We start from the raw sequence: 18,668 nt of genomic DNA on the forward strand, positions 1-18,668 counted from the left end.
CTGGCACCCCTGCATCACCAGCCGGGTGAGGGCCAAGTCACCTAACCCGACTGAGCCTCAGGTTCCTCACCTGTCAGATGGAAGTAATTCCTACCCGCTTACCTCACAGCTGATTGAGGAAGGACAAGTATCAGATTAAAAGCAGTCTGAACAAACAAAAGTGTTGTACGACTGGTAGAAAGACAGGGAACTGCTCATCTAGTCACTTGATGGCAATTCTAAAAAGAAAAACAAGACTGGAAGAGTTGGGTCTTGGTGGGGTTCTGGGGCTTTTCCTTTTCTCCTTTTGCCAGATGTTCTGTCTGTGGCCATGAGACCTTCACAGTTAAAGGACAAGTTTATACACAAGGGGGCAGCCACTTGCAGGGCACCTGCGTGCGTTTCTGATTTCACTCAGCATCGGCATCCCCAGGTCCCCTGCTCAGGGCTAGCCCCCGCTTCCTGGGGGCTTTCATCCAGGGAGGGGCGGAATGCGGGTGGCTCCCCAGGGCCCGCTGCAGTCCCCCTCCTCCCCACTCCACCCTGTCTTCACCCTTCGTGCTCTGGTGCCTCCAATGGGGCCAAGGTGCCTGTTTCCTCAGCGAAGCCCAGAAGGGCTGCCTTCTTACAACCAAGACAGCTCTGTTCTGCCTCCCCACCTGCGTGGCGTAGGTGCTTGGGCTCCCTGTCACTTGTGGGAACAGGAACCCTTTGAATTTTGTTTTCTAAGGAGGAAGAGATGCATTTGGAGTCTGGAGACAGGCTGGCAAGGTGGACTTTTTTAAATGGCCATTTTGCAGATAAACATTGAGGCAAAGTAACGTGCCCCTAATCACAGCAACAAAGCTAAAAATCCACCCCCAGGGTGGGTTTCAAATTTTCAAATAGAAATTCCCAGAATAGTAAGAGCAGGCAGACTGTTCTCGGCCTGGGATCAGGGCAGTGTCTCATCTCCCACCTCCTTACAGCTTACAGACTTCCAGCTCAGCCTCCCCCTCAGTCCAGTGTGGTGTCTGGAGCACCTACTACATCCTTACCTGTGGACGGGACACCAGCCTCAGGTACTCAGCACCTTGTGGCGATGCGGTACAACGTACTGACCTACACGGACATGAGCCCTCTGGGCCTCGCAACTGTCAACCATCAGGGAGGGGTTTCTGCTGGACGGTGTGGGATGCAGCCAGAGTCAGAGCAGCTGTGTGACCTTGGGCGGATTCCTCCATCTGCCCGAGCTGTTTCTCTACAGTGCTATACACAGTGAGTGCGTACCTCGCACAAGGCAGCGCCCCCTCTCATCTCCCAGCTCCCTGGAGGACAAATTTCCAAAGCTAAACACATGCCCCTTCCTTAACTGTCCCCATCTAGCAGACAGCCCTCATGCACCTCCCGCGTGCCAGGCTGGCCCAGCTGGCAGCTCCTGACGTCAGCAGCTAATCTGGGAAAGCTGCCTGCCAGAGATAGGGGTAAGCAGCAAAGGAAATCAGAACAGGTTTCAAAGTGGGTGCCCCCAGCCAGCTCCCGCTGCATTCTCCACAGCTTCTCGCTTCAGCAGGCCCTCCCAATTGCACAGGCTGGACCCGGTGGAGTGGGAGCCGCCTACTGTCAGCAGAGGCTGGGGCTGCCCCGTGCACCGTGCTCAGCTTCCCGCAGCTCCTTGGCTGCTGGGGGGTGCAGCCTGGATTCCAGGCCGACTCCAAGTCTGGATGCGGGGTAATGGTGGGCAGAAGGGCCAAGGAGCCTTGGTGCTGCCTCTAGGCCTGGTCTGGTCCCATGTGAGCTGCAGAGAAAGCAGAGGGGGGAGGGATCTCAGCTGGTCCTCTGAGCTGGGTGCACCATTCCTCACTGCTTTTATATCATCCCCGCCTCACAGCAGCCGAGGATGGGCATGCCCATTTTACAGAGGACCTGGAGGCTCAGTGAGGTTTTAGATGACTTGCCCAAGATCTCACAGCTGCTACGTATGAGAGCTGAGATTCCAACCCAGGCCTGGCGGCGCCTAGGCCCAAGCTCCTGCTGCCATCTCAGTGATCTCCTGACCGAGTGGCTGGTGCTACCTGGGCCTGTCCACGCTGGAAGTGTCCTCACCTTCCACCTTCCTTGGGCCAGCAGAGGTCAGCCAGCCAAAGCAGCCAGACCAAGGCCTGGTCTGATATCTTCCATGTGCTCCCACGCCACCTTGGCCAGCAATGAGGCCACGTCCAACTGGGGGGGGGGGGGGAGAGGCAAAGACTGACATTTGTCCCACATGCTGCGCCAGGACCTTCATGGTGACCACATTTGGCAAATATGGAAACAGGTTCAGAGGGGAAATGACTTCCCCAAGGCCACACTACTTCTCTATCCTACCCTCCTTCCAACCTCTCCTTTGGTCTCCACCACCCATGGACCCGTCTGTCTCTCTCACTCCCTCATGGCACATCCTCTCCTCCTGGAGGCCAGGGTCAGAGGCTTTGGCCAACAAGGACCTTAGAAGTTATCATATCCAGGTTTCCCTGAATGGGTGGGAAAGAGACCCAGAGAGGGAAAGGAGCTACCCAAGGTCACACAGCAAAATGAGACTTGGGCTAAGGGATCCTGCTTCTCCACACTTATCATCTCTCTAGAATCACACCAAATCTGGGTGGCCCTTCACTCACAGAGGACACTGGCTGCTCCTACTGGACCATGAGCTATTCACAGAAACCTAGGCTCACATGGAACCAGAAATCAGGCCTCATCTCCAATTTGCTGTGTGACCTCTGTAAGCCACATCCCTCTCTGAGCCCCTTATTCTTCATTAGTGCCATGGGGATCAGAATCCCTCTTCTGCCCACTCGTCAGGGTTACTATGAGGTTCACATGCAATGCTGAATAGAGGCCCCTTGTAAATTGCAAGGGATGGGACATGGGACCCAGAACGTGATGAAAGGTGCCTTGCCTCACCCTTCCCCCACATCACAGACAAATCACCTTCCCCAGAGACTTACTAATGCCTGCAATTCCACCATTAGGAGGCCTGGCTGGGGGTATGAAGTAGGTGGAGGCAGGGGATGGAACTGGGAGTCAGCAGGGCCCGCCAGGGCTGAGGAACATGGCTGTTCTCGTGGGGTCTGAGTCCAGGACTGCTTTGATCCCAGGACTGTCTGAGAAGCTGCTGGACTGAGCTCAAATCACCCTAAAATCCAACCCTGCAGCCTTGCTGAGGCCCCTAGTGTGACCAGAGCAAGTGGAGGCGCCCAAAGCTGGGGTGTCCTGAGCCAGGAGCCAGTGGCCAGCCCACCAATGACTCTCTGGGCCCGTCCTTGCTCTGGGCCCCCGTTTCCCCATCTGCCCAAGAGGACTGGAAGTGTGGATGTCAGTACTGAGGTTCAGACTTGGAAACACCACCACGTTGTCAGGCGGGGTCTCAGCTCCTGCTCCCAGCACTAGAGCGCAGGATATGGTGAGGCTGAAAAGGAACAACCGAGCCACAGGTAGGGAAGTCATACCACTATATTCTCGCTGGCGGCTGCATTGGAGACACACAGAACAGGAGCCACACGATCTGCAATCCGCTGTCCACGTCTCTGCCAACAACCTCACTTGCTAACTGCAATCCCCCATGCTAACTGCAATCCGTCCCTGCTAGCTCAGACACGGCAGTTTTATCAGTGGCCAATGGCTAACTAGTAACAGCTGATGGCCAACTAGTCACAGCTGATGGCCAACTAATCACAGCTGATGGCCATCTATTACCAGAGCCAGCACCTTTCCACGTGAGGTCAAGCCTGGAAACTGCTCTCTCGGACTCTGTCCCCACACCTTTGCGCTTGGGCAAACCCATCCTTCCCTTCCTCTCTTCTCTGCCTCACAAATTCCTAGTCATCCCTCCAGGTCCCAGTCAACTGTCACCTCCACCAGCTCCACCAATGCTCTTGGGGACAAGTTGCCCCTGCTGCATGACCCACACCTTCTTCAGGCCCTCAGCCAGGCCAAGACCTTCCTCACATTTGAGGGAGGGTCCAAAGAGCTAAAACACATGGAACGATTAGAATAGTGCCTGACGGAGCAAGTAGCCACACCTGCCAGGTCGGAGAGCAGGAATGACTTGTTCTAACCCCACAGCTGTGAGTGGTAGAGCCAGGATTTGGACCCAGGCAGCCCAACTCCAGGGCCCTCCCTCTCAGCCACATACCATTCTGCCTTACCTCCTGTTACTAGGGGCGAAGTGTCCCTGCCCTCAATAACCCGGTCCCTCCCCACGGGCACCCGTCCTGTCCCCACTCGCATGCAAAAGGACTCTGCCCCTGCAATTCTGTCTCCTATGCCTTTAATCCCTCCCTCCACGACATCATCTGGGCATCCCACAGACATGCTGTAAAAGCTTCCATCCTAAAAAGTAAACACCAAACCTCCTGGGCCCCCATCGCCCTCCAGACATCACCACCTTCTGCTTGCTTTATAGTGAAACTCAGAAGGGAGGTCTACACTCGCAGCTTCCACTTTTCATACAGTCAGACTTTCCCCCTCCACCGAAGCCCCCTTCTCAAGGCCACGGATGACTACCTTGGCGTCGGCAAATCAACTTGGGTCGATGTTCAAATTCATCTTTCTCCACCTCTGAGCAGAGTTTGACCCTCATGCTCACTCCTGCCTCTTGAAACTCTCCACCAGGCTCCATATTCTCCCTCCCAGTCTCCCAGAGCTGTTCACGGCAGAGGCCCGGGGCTCTGTCCTGATGCCCTGTTCCCCGGGTGCTTCACCCAGCCTCAGCGCACGCGCACCTACATGCGTATGTCCAGCGCCATCCTCTCCCCTCAGCTCCAGACTCCTATACCCACCGCCTATCCGGCACCTACACTTGGACACCTCACAGGCATCTCCATCTTAACCTGCCGAGAGGCTCCTGGTCTCCCCAGACCTGCTCTCCTCCGTCTTCCCTTCAAAATAAAGGGCACCACCATTCCTCAGGTGCTCTGACCAAAGCCTTGGGCTTATCCTTGAATCCCTGCTTTATCTCACAGCCCCATCCACTCCATCTGCAAATCCTGTCAGTTCTAGAATCCAGCCACTGCTTCCCACCCCACAGCCACCCCCTGATGTCTCAGCCACCGTCATGTCCTGCCTGGGTTACCGTGGCATCCTCCTGATTTCCTGTTTTCACCCGCTGTCTAGCCTCACAGCAGTCTTTTTTTTTTTTTTATGCCACTATCTTCTTTTTTTTTTTTAATTTATTGCGGTGACAATTGTTAGTAAAATTACATAGATTTCAGGTGTACAATTCTGTATTACATCATCTATAAATCCCATTGTGTGTTCACCACCCAGAGTCAGTTCTCCTTCCATCACCATATATATCTCACAGCAGTCTTTAAACTAGGGGTGTCCAAACTTTTTTCAACGTTTTTCACCAAGGGCCATATGCGGTAAAATACACAAACAGCTGGGCCACTCACTCGAGGTGAAGTACGTATTGCCTCACCTGGTGTATTTAAGTAAACTAAATATATTTTTGGAATTTGCTGCAGGCCAATTAAAAATGGATTGCAGTTGGCCCGCGGGCTGCAGTTTGGACACCCCTGCTTTAAACCATCCATCACATCTCATGGTCCCCACCACACTCAGAAATACATCCAAAGTCCTCACCGCAGGCTATAAAGCCCTATGAGACGTGGCCTCTGACCCAGTCTACTTCCCCCTCCCTCGCCATCCCTGCACCCAGCACCGGCTCTAGCCACATTGACCACTTTGCCCCTCCAGGGTCACACCCAACTCCTTCCTGCCTCAGCTGCTGCACTTGCTGTTCCATCTGCCTGGAGTGATGTCCCCCAGATCTTCTCAACCTAGTCCCATTCTCAGTGCCTGGCCTATCCAGTGCTTGGCACATAGTAGCTGCTCACTAAATGTCTGCCGAACTCTCAGGGACAGAGGAAAGGACCAGGGCCAGTGTGACAGGAATACCAACTCACCACCAGGTGGCACTGCAGATACATCTTTGGGCAGTGACCTCAGGTCCAGCCTCCAGATTTGTCCTCTCAGCAAAGCCTCCCTCCCCGGCTCCCCGCCCACCCCACCCGCTGTGCCAGGCGGTGCTGTGGGGCATCAGCTGACTCGCCCCCACCCTGCATACCCCCCAGTGGCTACTGGCGGACAGGGCCCGGGGTATCTACAGAAGCCTGGGAGGAAGGGAGTGCTGGCTGCCTCCATGGCCTGTACTCCTGAGCTTTGCTGAGGAGGGAGTGACCGTGTAGGCACAAGAGGGTGGGGGTGGAGGGGCCTGGGCTGAAGGGCTCTGGAAGGCCTGAGACTTGGAGTCTGTGCACTGAGCCCGGGTTTGCATCCCACCTCCTCTCGTCCTCAGCACGCCTTTGACAAGCCCTGTCCTGGCACTGAGCCTCTGCTTCCTCATCTGTCAACAGGGGATAAAAATGTGAGCAAGAACTGAAACCCCTTGTGGCCGCTCTGTCAGAATGAAGCTGAGGATTTTTTCTGCAGGGGGTGGGGGGGGCATCCCATTGGTGGGTGGTGTGTGCAAGTGGGCAGTGTATGGGTTTGGAGAAAAAGCAGGTGTACAGGAAACCAACAGCCCTCTGGGGCCTCAGCCTCCTGCTCCATCAAACGGGGAATCCCTAGGGCCTCCCCTGCCCTTGAGCCTATGACTTGAAGTGTATGTGTCTGTGAGTGTCCCTGGGTATGCGTGTGTGTACATATGTGTGTGTACCTTGGTGTTTGAGTGTGTGTGTGTATGCAAATGTGTCTGTGTGTCCACACCTGGGAGCCCATGAGTGAGGACAAGCTGCCTCTCACTTTGGCAGAGGAGGATCGGAGATTCCAGGGAAGGGGAGCCCTCAGGGACTGGGACACTTGCTCAGTCAGTGCCTGGGGAGATGCCCTGGGACTCCCCACTTCTGTTCCATCCCCCCAGCACCTGATAGCTGGACCTTCTCTCTTCATTCCTCCTCCAGAGCACCCTGTGCTTCCTGATTTGCATTCATTTGCTTTCTGACCCCCCTGGCCCTCCCTCCCTAAGGGGCACAGCATCATTCTCACTCCTACCAGCCCAGTCACAGAGGCTTGGACTTCCTGAGGATCAAGGGGCCAGGGACTAAGTTGGAGGGGCCCAGTCCCCAGCCTCCCCACTTTCTCCCATGGCGAGTCAGCCTGGTTCTTTCCCTTCTCACAAGATATAATTATTAAGTACTTACTGTGTGCCGGAAGTTTTATATACCTGTTCATTACATACTCACAACAGCCCTTTAAGATATCTTTATACCCATTTTACAGAGGAGAAAATTGAGGTTCAGAATGATGAAGTGACTTGGCTGAGATCACCCAGTAAGTGGGATTGGAACCCAGCTTGGGTGGACTTTCTGCTGACACAACTGGCATGTGGGAACAGGAAGTGGGGCCCAGGCTCCCTCTTCCTTGGTTCTTAGCCTCCTGGTAATAAGCCATCTGCCCAGCCACCTGGCTCTTGCTCTTTTGGCTCAAATGACTGCGTGCGGAGTAGAGAGGGGACTGCTGATGTTTGAGGTTCCTGCGTGGATTCCAGCCTATCCCCACACACCCACCCCTGTCTAGCCTGGAGGTTTTCTCTGCACCTCTATCTCAGACTGACGGAGCTGGCTACCTCCCAACTCCTGAAGGCCCTGCCCAGACACTGCCTGAAGAGGCCATCCTTTCAGGCCCAGCTTCAAGACCACTTCTTCCTAGAGACCCTCCCAGATTCCCCATCAGAAGTGGCCTTTCCTTCAATGTTGCCCCTTCTATCTCTGGACTTCTGAGCCACTTGGGGACAGAGGCCATATCTGATTCCCAGGACCTAGAGCAGAGCTGTCAGGGTTAAGAGTTAGTGAGTGCTTGCTTAGGGATAATAATGATGATGATAAAATCTACCAGGGGTTGACTGCTCACGGAAGTGTCCAGCCTTGTGCTATGGTAAGTGCTTTTCAGGCAGTTTCTCAAGCAGTCTTTCCCACAACCCTCCCTCCATGTGAACTGCATCCTATCATTATCCCCATTTGACAGGTGAAGAAATGGAGGCACAGAGAGGTGAAGTGACTCACCCAAGCTCACACAGCCAAGAAATGCCTCAGGCAGGTTTTAAACTGAGTCTATCTGGGTCCAGAGTCTGTGTTGCACTGAAGGGAACTGTCAAGAAATGGAGATTTGGAGCCGGCCCGATGGAGCTCCATGCTCCTAACGCCAAAGGCTGCCAGTTCGATTCCCACATGGGCCAGTGGGCTCTTAACCACAAGGTTGCCGGTTCGACTCCTCAAATCCCACAAGGGATGGTGGGCTCTGCCCCCTGCAACTAAGATTGAACATGGTACCTTGAGCTGAGCTGCCGCTGAGCTCCCGGATGTCTCAGTTGGCTCATCCTCTCAACCACAAGGTTGCCAGTTCAACTCCCACAAGGGATGGTGGGCTGTGCCCCCTGCAACTGACAATGGCAACTGGACCTGGAGCTGAACAGCGCCCTACACAACCAAGATTGAAAGGACAACAACTTGACTTGGAAAAAGTCCTGGAAGTACACACTGTTCCCCAATAAAGTCCTATTCCCCTTCCCCAATAAAATCTTTCAAGAAAAAAAAAAAAAAGGAGATTTTAAGGGCTTGTCCTCACTGCGTGCTATGGGCAGTGAGGGTGTCTTAGACCACCAACTCTAGGCTGGGCTGGGCTGGGCAAGGTGGGTCAATCTCACCTCTCATAGGGCTGGAGGCCAGAGCACCCTGGATCCTGGATCCCAGGCACTGCACAAGTCACTCTTTCCCTTTGCGCCTTCCGTTCCCCATTTGAAAGAAGATTCTGGTCGTTGCCCGGCCTCCCAGGACAACTGTGAGGCTAGAAGAGTCAAGGCTGCCATTTTCAAATGGATTTTTCCAGGAGAACCTCATTTTCAGCCACAATCTTCTCTAGAAGGCCAACATCTGAAACTGATAAAAGGGGTGTTTCATCAGAATAAATTTTAAGCTCAGGATGCTGACAGGTCCTTAGTCTATAAAGTCACTTGAGAGGGTGTGTGACTATTGTGATGGACACACGCCTGGTCCAGGGTGTGGGTGAGGGCACCCACTTTCTTTCTGCAGCTTATCTGAGCTGCACGGCATCAAAAAACCTTGAGGCATGCAGGCACAAAGCTGTTTTTGAAAAATGAATTCAAATAAGCTTTAGTGACAGCTCCAAGGCCTAGCCAGGGGGTTCAGGTGTCTGCAGAGCCCATCTGATGACCCCCAGCCCTGGCTGTGGGACCCTGGGCAAGTCTGTTGCCCTCTTTGGGCTTCAGGAGGCACAGGAGGCTGGAGTCCACCTCCAGGGGCCCATCTGCAGGTCTGGATTGGTGATGGGAGCCACGTGGCCAATGGCCTGGCTCCCCACGGCCCTCAGAAGCCTGGTCAGTGTGGGTTAGGCAAAAGAGTGTGTGTGGAGAGAACCTTCAGGGACTGGCCTGGGGACTCACCTGGGATGTGGGAGACAGGGCAAGCAGGATGAGGTGGGGGGGAGAGGGAAGAGGGCAGGGAGGTGCCCAAGTCCTGAGAGTTTAAAAATAAATCCTGAGTGCTGTCAGCTACAGCCAGCCAGTATTTCCAGGGCCTAGTGACATCACCCTGGGGCACAGGATGTCCCTGGCAGGGGCTGGGGATGGCAGAGGGGACATGGCGGGGGAGGGGTCCTGATCTGCCCTTTCTGCACCTGGGAGCTGTTTGTGTTTGGGGAGAGCCAGCCAGGGTTGTCCTGGGCCAGAAGGCCTGCAGGGGGGGGGTCCCTCCTCCCCCAACATTTCCCATTTTGCACCAGAGAAAACGGACTCAGGGAGCTTGTGTCTTGCCTGAGGCCCCTAGTTGGAGAGGCTTGGCAGCTCTGGAACTTGAAGCCAGCAGTGTTGGTTTTCAAGTGGTTTCTGAAGCCTGGTGGGTATTCGGTGGGGGACCATTTGGGGAGAAAGCTCACCTGGATGGAGGGCAGGAGGGAGGCACCAAATGAGTAAATAAATGGCTAGCACTGTGGTCAACATTGGTCCAAACAAGCTCCTCCTGCTGCCGCGCCCCCTTCTCCCCCCCATCACCTCTGCTCCTCACTCTGACACTGAGGAGGGACTGGCAGGGACCAGTGCTATCACCAGAAAACTGAGACCCAGGGACACAAAATCACCAATTCCAGGCCTCCCAGCCAGGCCCTGCCACCTCTGCTGTTGGGGTACCCATTCATTCAGCCTCCCTCCTATCCCTCCTCCTCCTCCAGGGGCTCAGTGCTCCCCATGCACTTAGGACAAAGTCTGCCCTCCTGGCCTGGCCAAGGCTGTCCCTGCACACCAGCCTCATCTCTCACCACGTTCATGACATACGCTAAGCCTCAGCCTCACCAAAATACTCACATCCCTACAGCGATTGCTATTTCAGGCCTCTGAGCAGTTGAACAAACTGTTCCCACTGGTTGGAATGCCCCTCCTGTATCTTCTTGGGAAACTCCTATGCATCTTTCGTAATTCAGCTTCTCAGACTACCACCATGATAATGCCTGTGATTGTCATTGCTGTTTGCTGCCCGCCTCTTTTCCTGGACCCACAATTCTTTGGAGGCAGGAATTATATGGTATATCTCTCTCCATGCCCAGTGTCTAGCTAATGTATGAAGGAATGAAGTTGGGTCCTGATCCTGCTCCTTTCTCGCCATGGACTTTGTCCAAGTCACATCCCCTCTGTGAGCCTTGTGAGGTGGGGCCAAGGCCCACTTTGCAGGGTGCTGGAGAATGGTGCGATCTACTGCATCCCTGAGTAGGCATGAAAGGGCTTTACCTTGAGGGTGAGGGTGTTGCTCCGGGGCTACAATTCAGACGTTCTATCACTGGCCAAGCCCCCCCATCTACTCTCCCCCAGGCCCTCACTTGCTTTGCGCTAACCTCTCCCCTCTGCCTGCTTTTCCATCCCACCCCATCAAATCAAAGCAGTAGTTCCAGCTTGCCTCCCTCTGTCCGGCCACCTGCTTGCTCATCCCAAAGGCAGCCACAGAACGGCTCCCAAACCTTAGAAAGCCCAGGATTCCCGTGAGGAGCCTGTTTCAAGTGCAAAGTCCAGGCCTCATCCCCGGAGGCCCACGCATAGGGGCCTGGTGTGGAACCCCGGAGTCAGCTTTGTGCAGCAGCCTCCCAGTGACCACATCCTGCTTTAGGAGCCTCCTGTTGGGGGGCAACATATTTGCCCAAGAGGATGCTCTGACCAGGGAGGGGCAGGGAGGGAGAGCCAGGGCAGTCCTGGTGGGACTGGGGGCCGGCTATGATCTCAGTTGGTAGCTGCCTGCATCCTTCCTCCTTTCGCAGTAGTGAAGTGAGCAAGGCCTAGACAAGGGGCTTCTTCAGGCCAAGGGCCGAATGTGGGGCCCCCTGCCCCTCCCCGCATCTGCTGCGTAGAGGTGTGCGTTCAGGCCTCAGGGCTGTCTGCTGGGAGACAGACGCTGATATAAATAACCGTGAGGCCAGGCCAGATGAAGTAAGTGCGAGCCGAGAGACAGGAACCGCCGCCGGGGAGCGGGGGAGGCAGAGGCGCTCCGGCAGGAAGGGGCGGCGCGGGCCCGGAGCTCCCTAGGGTCCTCGGTGACCTTAGAGGAAGAGGAAGGGGCTCAGGGCCTCAAGGCGGGGCCGCAGCGCTGCAGGCTAGGCTGCTCCTAGCTGGGCCCGAAGCGGGAGGTGTGACACCTGGCAAGAGAGCCACGGGAAGTCCGGCCCGGGAGCCGGCGAGGAGCTGGGGGCAGGGAGGAACCCCGCCCAGCGTGGGCCGCGGCGACTCCGCTCAGACCACGCCGAGCCCCGCTCTCCGCTTAAATCCGCCCGCCCCCTCCGCCTCCCGCGAGCCCGATGGGAGCGGAGGGGGGCTGCTTTGTGTTGCGAGGACGGAACAGCCCGGCTATTCCTAGAGGGGCGCCCCCATTGGTTCTCTCCCTATCCGGGCGCTGACGCCCCGCCCCTCGCGCCGACCGTTACGTAACCCCTCTCCTTCCCCCTAGCCTCCGCTGCGGAAGGGGGTGGGGAGAGGAGAGGCTGAGCCCCCACCTTTGGGTGGCCCTGCCTGGCTCAGCACCCTCCTCTTGTGCTTAGCGCCCAAAGGGAAACTGAGGCCGCCATCTAGCGAGAGGGTGGCCACGGGGATGGGGGTGACAGCACTCGCTAGGATTCTTGGGTTTCCAGGGGAGCCCAGACAGCGATGCAGCACCAGCTGCACCTAGGGCCAGGGCTATTTACTCAGTACCAAAGTTCCCTTCTTAGCCCCTACTTGGGGGCTCTGGAGGTCCCTCATTGGGGAGCCCACCACAACTGTTCTGCCACCCCCTGTGTCTGAGCCAGCAGATCTCTTGAATTTTAACAACAGGTGTTGAAGCCCAGTAGTGGTGACTGGTTCCTCAACCTACCCTCTGAGTGACCCTGGGTAAACTTGGCCTCTCTGAGTCTCAGTGTCCCCACCTATTACATGGGGCTGTGATGGGTCCTCCTTCTAGTGTTGTAGGGAAGAGCCCAGTTGTGTCACCACCTGCTGAGTACTTAGAAAGGAAATTGTACGGACCTTGCCAAACTCCCTCACGCCTTGCAGGACCTGACACAGTGCAGGTCCTGGGCCTGGTTCTGGGCTGGTAGGTGGTGCCCTGCTGGGCCAGTCAGCTCCCTGTGGACCTTGGCCTTTGCCCAGGGAGCACATGATGCAGGCCTGCCCTGTGGTCTGGTGGAGTTGGTCCTATGGGACTGGTCCTGTGGGCAGTGCAGCATAAGACAAGCACCTGGAGGTCACCTGCAGTGCCACCCATGGTCTCACGGGAGGCATCTGCCCAGGCCTCCATACTGCTGAGACCATAGGAGCCTCAGTCTCTGCATCTGCAAAATGGGGATAATCCCAGCTCCCTCTATCCCTTCCTGCTGGGCCTCTGCCAGAAGGAGATCAGTGCCGCCATCCCTGCTCATACTTACCAGGCCTGGACTGGGAGCCCCCAGCTTTATGCAGGTTTTGCCTCCAAATGGCAATCTGAGGTGAACTGGTGTCCTTTTACAGTTGAGGAACTAAGAAGTGGAGTAACTCCTCTAGGTGGGGTGACCAACTGCCCTGGTTTGCCCAGGACTGAGGATTTCCTGTGACGCAGCACTTTCAGTGGGAAAACTGGGAGTCACCCTACCTCCAGGCCACACACCTCACAAGTGACAGTGTCTGAGTCCAAGGTCTGGCATTCGGGCTCCAGAGGCCATGTGCAGCAGCACTAAACTGTATTTCCCCTCAGTCACTATTTGCTGAGTGAATGAATGCACCCCTCCCTCACCTGCCCTGAGTGCTTGCTGGGCACCCTGGCTCAGGTATCTGGATCTCATTTGGACCCTTCCAGGAGTGTCCTATAGGAAGCTAGAGGTCTCTGGGTTCAGCTGCTGAGTTCCTAGAACCCCCTCAGCCCTCCCTGGTTCCGGTCAGCCTAAAAGAACCCCCAGGGTCCACCTATCAGCCCCTTACCCTTTTGCCTACAGGGGAGGCTGGGTTTCCAGTGGGGGAGCCACTCCCCGCCAATAGCAACTGTGTCACTTTGCTTCTTGGAGCTCAGTTCCCTCACCTATAAAGTGAGGCTGATAAAACTTGCCTCTGGTGGGGATTTAGGACAATGTAAATAACGCTGGCACATGGGGTCAGCAATACACAATCATTGTTACTGTTGCTTATTAATGTGGTAATTATAGCAAACTATTCTATTAAACATTTCATCCAGGAGGGTAACTATACTAAATGCTTTCCATGCATTCAAGGCCAAAGAAACAAACGCCATTTTTCAGGTGAAGATCTGAGTTTCAGAGAGGTTGTGACCTGCCCAAGGTCACAGCAGGAAGGGGCAGGGCCAGCATTGGCAGGCTTCTGTCCTCTTGCAGAACTTAGCTCAAGTGATGGCAATTGGTGGTGGTTTGGGGAAACTAAGGCACAAGGTAGGGAGGGATTGTGAAGGTCCCCAAAGAGTGCCAGGTCCCCTGCTGCCCTCCCAGACAAGCTGGTCCTCTCCTTGTCCAAGGTGGCAGGACAGGTTGTAGGAACAAATCCTTTGCTCAGGCAGGCTGCTCTCCCCCCTAGTCGGCCGGCTGCCCATACGCGCTGCCAGCCACTGTTCCCTGTCAGCCAGCCAAGCCGTGGAGCAGTCCAGGACATTGTGTCCAGAGCGAGGGCCAAGTACCGCCCCCACCCCCACCCCCACCCCCTTGGCTGCTGACCTCCTGCCCCGCCCCTCTGGGCCTCAGGCCAGAGCTGCCCTCCCAGAGGCCGGGACAGTGTCTCAGCTCCTCAAACCTCACTGCAAGCCTGCTTAAGAGTGGTGCCCCCTGCTCCAGCCCATGCCCTCTCCCCAGAAAACAACCCAATCCCAAGGGACTGGCTCCCCCGGGTGCCTCAGGAGAAGCCAGCTGGGCTCCTGAGATGCCAGCTTTCCTGCCTATGGCATTTTTGCTCTGCCTGTCCCCAAATCCAGCTGAACCAAGGTGAGAGGTCCCCTTGGGCAGAGAACCAATTATGTGGGGCCCCTGTGCCAATGTGAGCTGGGCACAGTCTCGTCTCTGCACTGAAGAAAGCTGAGCTGCAGAGACAGGCTGAGATTCGTGAAAAGCCACACAGCTGCCAAGCTGAGACCCCACCGAGTGGGAGCAGGACAATGGCTGAGGGACAGTGACAACTGGGAGGGGGCAGTCTCAGAGAGTCAGGGGCACATGAGACAGGAGGGACCCCTCTGGTCTTAGTTTCACTGCCATCTGCCCAGAGATACCTTCCTTCACCCCCTCCCCCAGGTAGAGGAGAGCTCCCCACTCATGTTTCGTTTTCCTGCAGATATTTCTCTTCATGGCTCTTCTTGTTTGTTCATCACATTTATTGTTCATCTTGTTCTCTAGAACATGAGCCTGGTGAGGGCAGGGACTTCATTTTGTCCCTGCTGTATTTCCAGTGCCAAAAACAGGGTCTTGCACATCGTAGAAGCTCAATAAATATTTATTGAATGAAGGATATAGTATCGGTTGTGCCTTTCAGACCTCAGACACCTCTGGGCTTCTTGGTTGTTGTTTTTTAAACAGCTTTATTGAGGAATGATTGACATACAATAAGGTGCACATACTTAAAGATTATAATTTGATAAGTTTTGATGTATTATACGGGCACATTGTGAAGCCAACACAATCAAGATAATGAATATATCCATCACCCCCAAAAGTTTCCTTGTTCCCCTTTTTCATCCCTCCCTCCCTCCTGTTCTTTCCTTTCTAACTCTCCTGTCCCCAGGCAGTGGCTAAACTGCTTTCTGTTGCTACTTGATTAGTTTGCATTTTTCAGGATTTTCTATAAATGGATTGAAACAGTATGCATTTTTGGGGGGGAAGGTCTGGCTTTCAGCATTATTATTTTGAGATGATAACAACATATTATTATGTTGTTGCATGTATCAGAAGTTCATCTCTTTATGGCTGTATAATATTCCATAGGTGGCTGTTGGTTCAACCATTCATGCCCAGGAGGACATCGGTTTGTTTCCAGTTTGGCACTAACAGATAAAATGCTCTGTACTTTTAGGTACAAGTCTGTGTATGGACATATATTTCCTTTTCTTATGGGTAAATACTTAGGAATGGAACTGCTGGATCACATTGCGGGTGTATGTTTAACTTTTAAAGAAACTTCCAAATTATTTCCGGAAGTAGTTGTACCATTTACATTCCCACCGGCAGTACATGAGAGTTACTCTGTCTTCACTAACACTTGGTATGGGCAGTCTTTTTATTTTTATTTATTTATTTATTTTACTCTTCTTTTGTTTGTTTGTTTTTAAGGAAGGCACAGCTCACAGTGGCCCATGTGGATCAAACCCGACAACGTTGGTGTTATTAGCACCACGCTCTAACCAACTGAGATAACCGGCCACCCCTTGGGCAGTCTTTTTAATTTTAACTGTTTTAATAGGTGTGTCCATTGGGACTTTAATTTGTATTTTCCTAAGGATGTATGATGTTGAGCATCTTTGGCTTATTTGCCACCCATATACCTTCTTTGTGAAATGTCCATTCAAATCTTTTCCCTATTTTTGTATTGGGTTGATTTCTTCTAATTGAGTTTTGAAAGTTCATTATAGATTCTGGACACAAGCCCTTTTGTCAGATATATCATTTGCAAATATTTTCTCCCAGTCTGTGACTTGGTTTTCATTCTTCTATCAGTGTCTAAGGGAAGTATTTTGTTGTTTTGATAAAGTCCAATTTATCAGTTTTTTCTTTTATGAATAATTCTTTCGGAGTCTTATCTAAGAAATCTTTGCCTAATGCAAGGTCACAAAGATTTTTTCCTCTGTTTTCTTTTTTGTGTTTCATTTATTTCTCTGTTTTCTTTTCAGAGGTTTGTAGTTTAGTTTTACATTTCTGCCTTCTGGATATCTCTGTGGCTTCTTGAAGGAGTCATTTACACTTTCGGTGCATGGCTTCCCCACCTTAGTCCCTTTCCCTCTTCCCCTCCCCATTGACCCCCTGGAGCGCACTCAATGCTGAGTCCAGGTGTCATCTTGCCATCCCACCCTGAAGAACTTGGCATGTATGCTGTGCCGTAACTCCTCACACTCTAGATTCTACTGACCCTCTGAAGAGCCATCCTGGGCAGGCTGGGAGCCTCCTCTGGGCACTTATGTCTCCTTGGACTTGCTTTTGCGGTGGAACCGATTATAATGACCTGGGTCTGTCTTCTGCCCCACTCTTCTGCCACTAGAAGCACCCCCATTCCTCCAGCCAGCCCGTGCCCAGGGCCCAGGTCAGGGCCTGGCACAAAGGAATGGCTCTGGGAAGATTTGCTGATTACCTGTGAGAGAACACTCTCTTACTCTCTCTGCCCCTAGCCACAGATGAGGCAACCAGGCTGAGAGACTTAATTCTCACATTTTTAAAATCCCAACTCCCCATCTGGGTTTTTGGGGCCCATGATGTGGCCCTGAGGAGGTCCTGGACATCATTCATCTTACCTCCTGTTTCCTGCTGGCCTTTCCATTCCCAAAGCACATCATGCCAGTTCCGGCCTCCCCTGCCTATGAAAGTGGCTGACCCCTCTGCTGCTGTCTCTGTGAATCTCTTGTAATGCAGATCGAAGGTGGAAAGCCCCCGACTTGGGAAGGTTCCCTGGCCCCTGACCACCCAATCTGAAGGGGCCCCTTGGTCGCTAGCTGCCATCACCAGTGGTGATGGTCTTAACGGCACATCCTCACCCTCTGACATTTTTTCACTTGTTTGTTTATAGTTAATAGAACATCATCTTCAGGAGACCAGGGTTTTGTCTGCTGTCTGCCCTTATTTTCTTCACGCTTAGAACAGTATCTGGCACTTATGGGGGCTCCCTATTGAATGGTGACTGTTGAATGCTTAGTAAATCAGGGCACAGCTAGCTGAAGGACCCACATGTCCAGATGGCTGGGCCAGGCCCCTTCTCCTGCGGGACGTACTCAGCCCTGCCACAGCCCAGCAGTATTCTGTACAGGCCTGTGCCGAGGGCGGTCTCTGTCAGTAGCCGTGTGGTTCTGCCCAGGGCTCATCCCACCACTCTTCCTCCCCCCCGGGAAAGGTGCCACAGCACAGGGTCCTCTGGGGGCCTCACCAGGTCTGGGGAGCCAGTGGGGCAGGAAGAGATGCTAGCCCATGGACCAGCCTGAACGGCCTAGCTGGACAGGGGCCTCTATGGGAAGGGGCCTACCCCTGCTGGCCCTCACTGTACAAATGGGACAGGTGTCAAGAGGGGAGAGAGGTGTTTGAGGTTACACAGAGTCGGCAGCTGTGAGGACTGAGAACACACCTCTCTTGCTGGCAGTGAAATTCCCCAAATGAAGACCCAGCTGATCAGCAGGTTCCTGTTGCCCAGAGGCTTGATGTCCTGGCTGGTCCCAGCCTGTCCTTAGGCCCTGCCTGGGCAGGACTTGGCCAAAGTGGCCAGGCCCAGGGAAAGGAGGAGGGAGGGTGAGGAGGTGCCCCTCCACCCCCTGGCTCACTCAGCAGGAGGTGGCAGTGGTGGGGACCAGACAGTGGCATCCCTCTAGCTTATGTGCAGGCACTGACTCAGGCTGGCAGTGACAAATAGAGCAGAGTTCTCCTGTCGCTATGACTCACCACCACCTGCCCATCTGCCTCTCTAGGGAGAAACTCCTAGGAGGTTTCAGGACACATATCTAGGGCCCCTAGAGAGGAGGGGTGTCAATCAGCATACTTTGCAGGGTGTCGGCTTGTTGGGGGGACAGGCAGCCTCCCACCTTGGCGGAAGACAGGGCAGGGGCCAACCTTGGCGCTGTGGCTCAGAGAACGGCGTTTCCTTTTCCACCCCAGCCTCCTCCTGCTGCTGGCAGAGTTGGGTTTCGGCCTGTTTGCTGACGCAAGGACATGTCCTGGACTGGGTTGGCTGGTGGCATTTGAGGATGGACAATAACGGCCCTGATGATGAAAATGATACTTGTCATTTACTCTGGGCCCACCACTGTGCTCAGCATTTCCCACTCATTATTTCATTTGTTTTCACAAGTAGGTACAGTTATTATCCCCATTTTAGAGGTGAAGGGACTGAGGTGCCAGAATAGGCCAAGGGCTTTGCCTGAGCGGCAGGGGTGGGGCTGGAACCAGCAGGAGCGGCAGGGGTGGGGCTGGAACCTGCATCTTCTGTGGGAGCAGAGTCCAACCTCTTCCCTGACGGGCACCCCCGACAGGTTCCCTGCAGAGGGGAC

General features: G+C 54.2%; 1 long non-coding RNA gene across 6 annotated transcripts; it reads right to left on the reverse strand.

Annotated features, from left to right (window-relative positions):
* Positions 1-147: 147 nt before the first annotated feature.
* LOC109448793 (uncharacterized) lies at positions 148-13,065 on the reverse strand. Of its 6 annotated transcripts, none has more exons than XR_012494153.1 (4): positions 12,892-13,065; positions 9,770-9,891; positions 8,645-8,876; positions 148-1,756 (listed from the first exon to the last, which is right to left on the reverse strand). It is a non-coding gene; the product is annotated as an uncharacterized LOC109448793 (long non-coding RNA). The 6 variants fall into 6 exon arrangements; XR_012494150.1 differs by lacking the exon at positions 12,892-13,065 and adding an exon at positions 10,736-11,832; XR_012494149.1 differs by lacking the exon at positions 12,892-13,065 and adding an exon at positions 10,316-11,832.
* Positions 13,066-18,668: the final 5,603 nt, after the last annotated feature.

Source organism: Rhinolophus sinicus, linkage group LG02 (genome assembly GCF_036562045.2).
Source record: "Rhinolophus sinicus isolate RSC01 linkage group LG02, ASM3656204v1, whole genome shotgun sequence".
NCBI classification, from domain to species: Eukaryota; Metazoa; Chordata; class Mammalia; order Chiroptera; family Rhinolophidae; genus Rhinolophus; species Rhinolophus sinicus.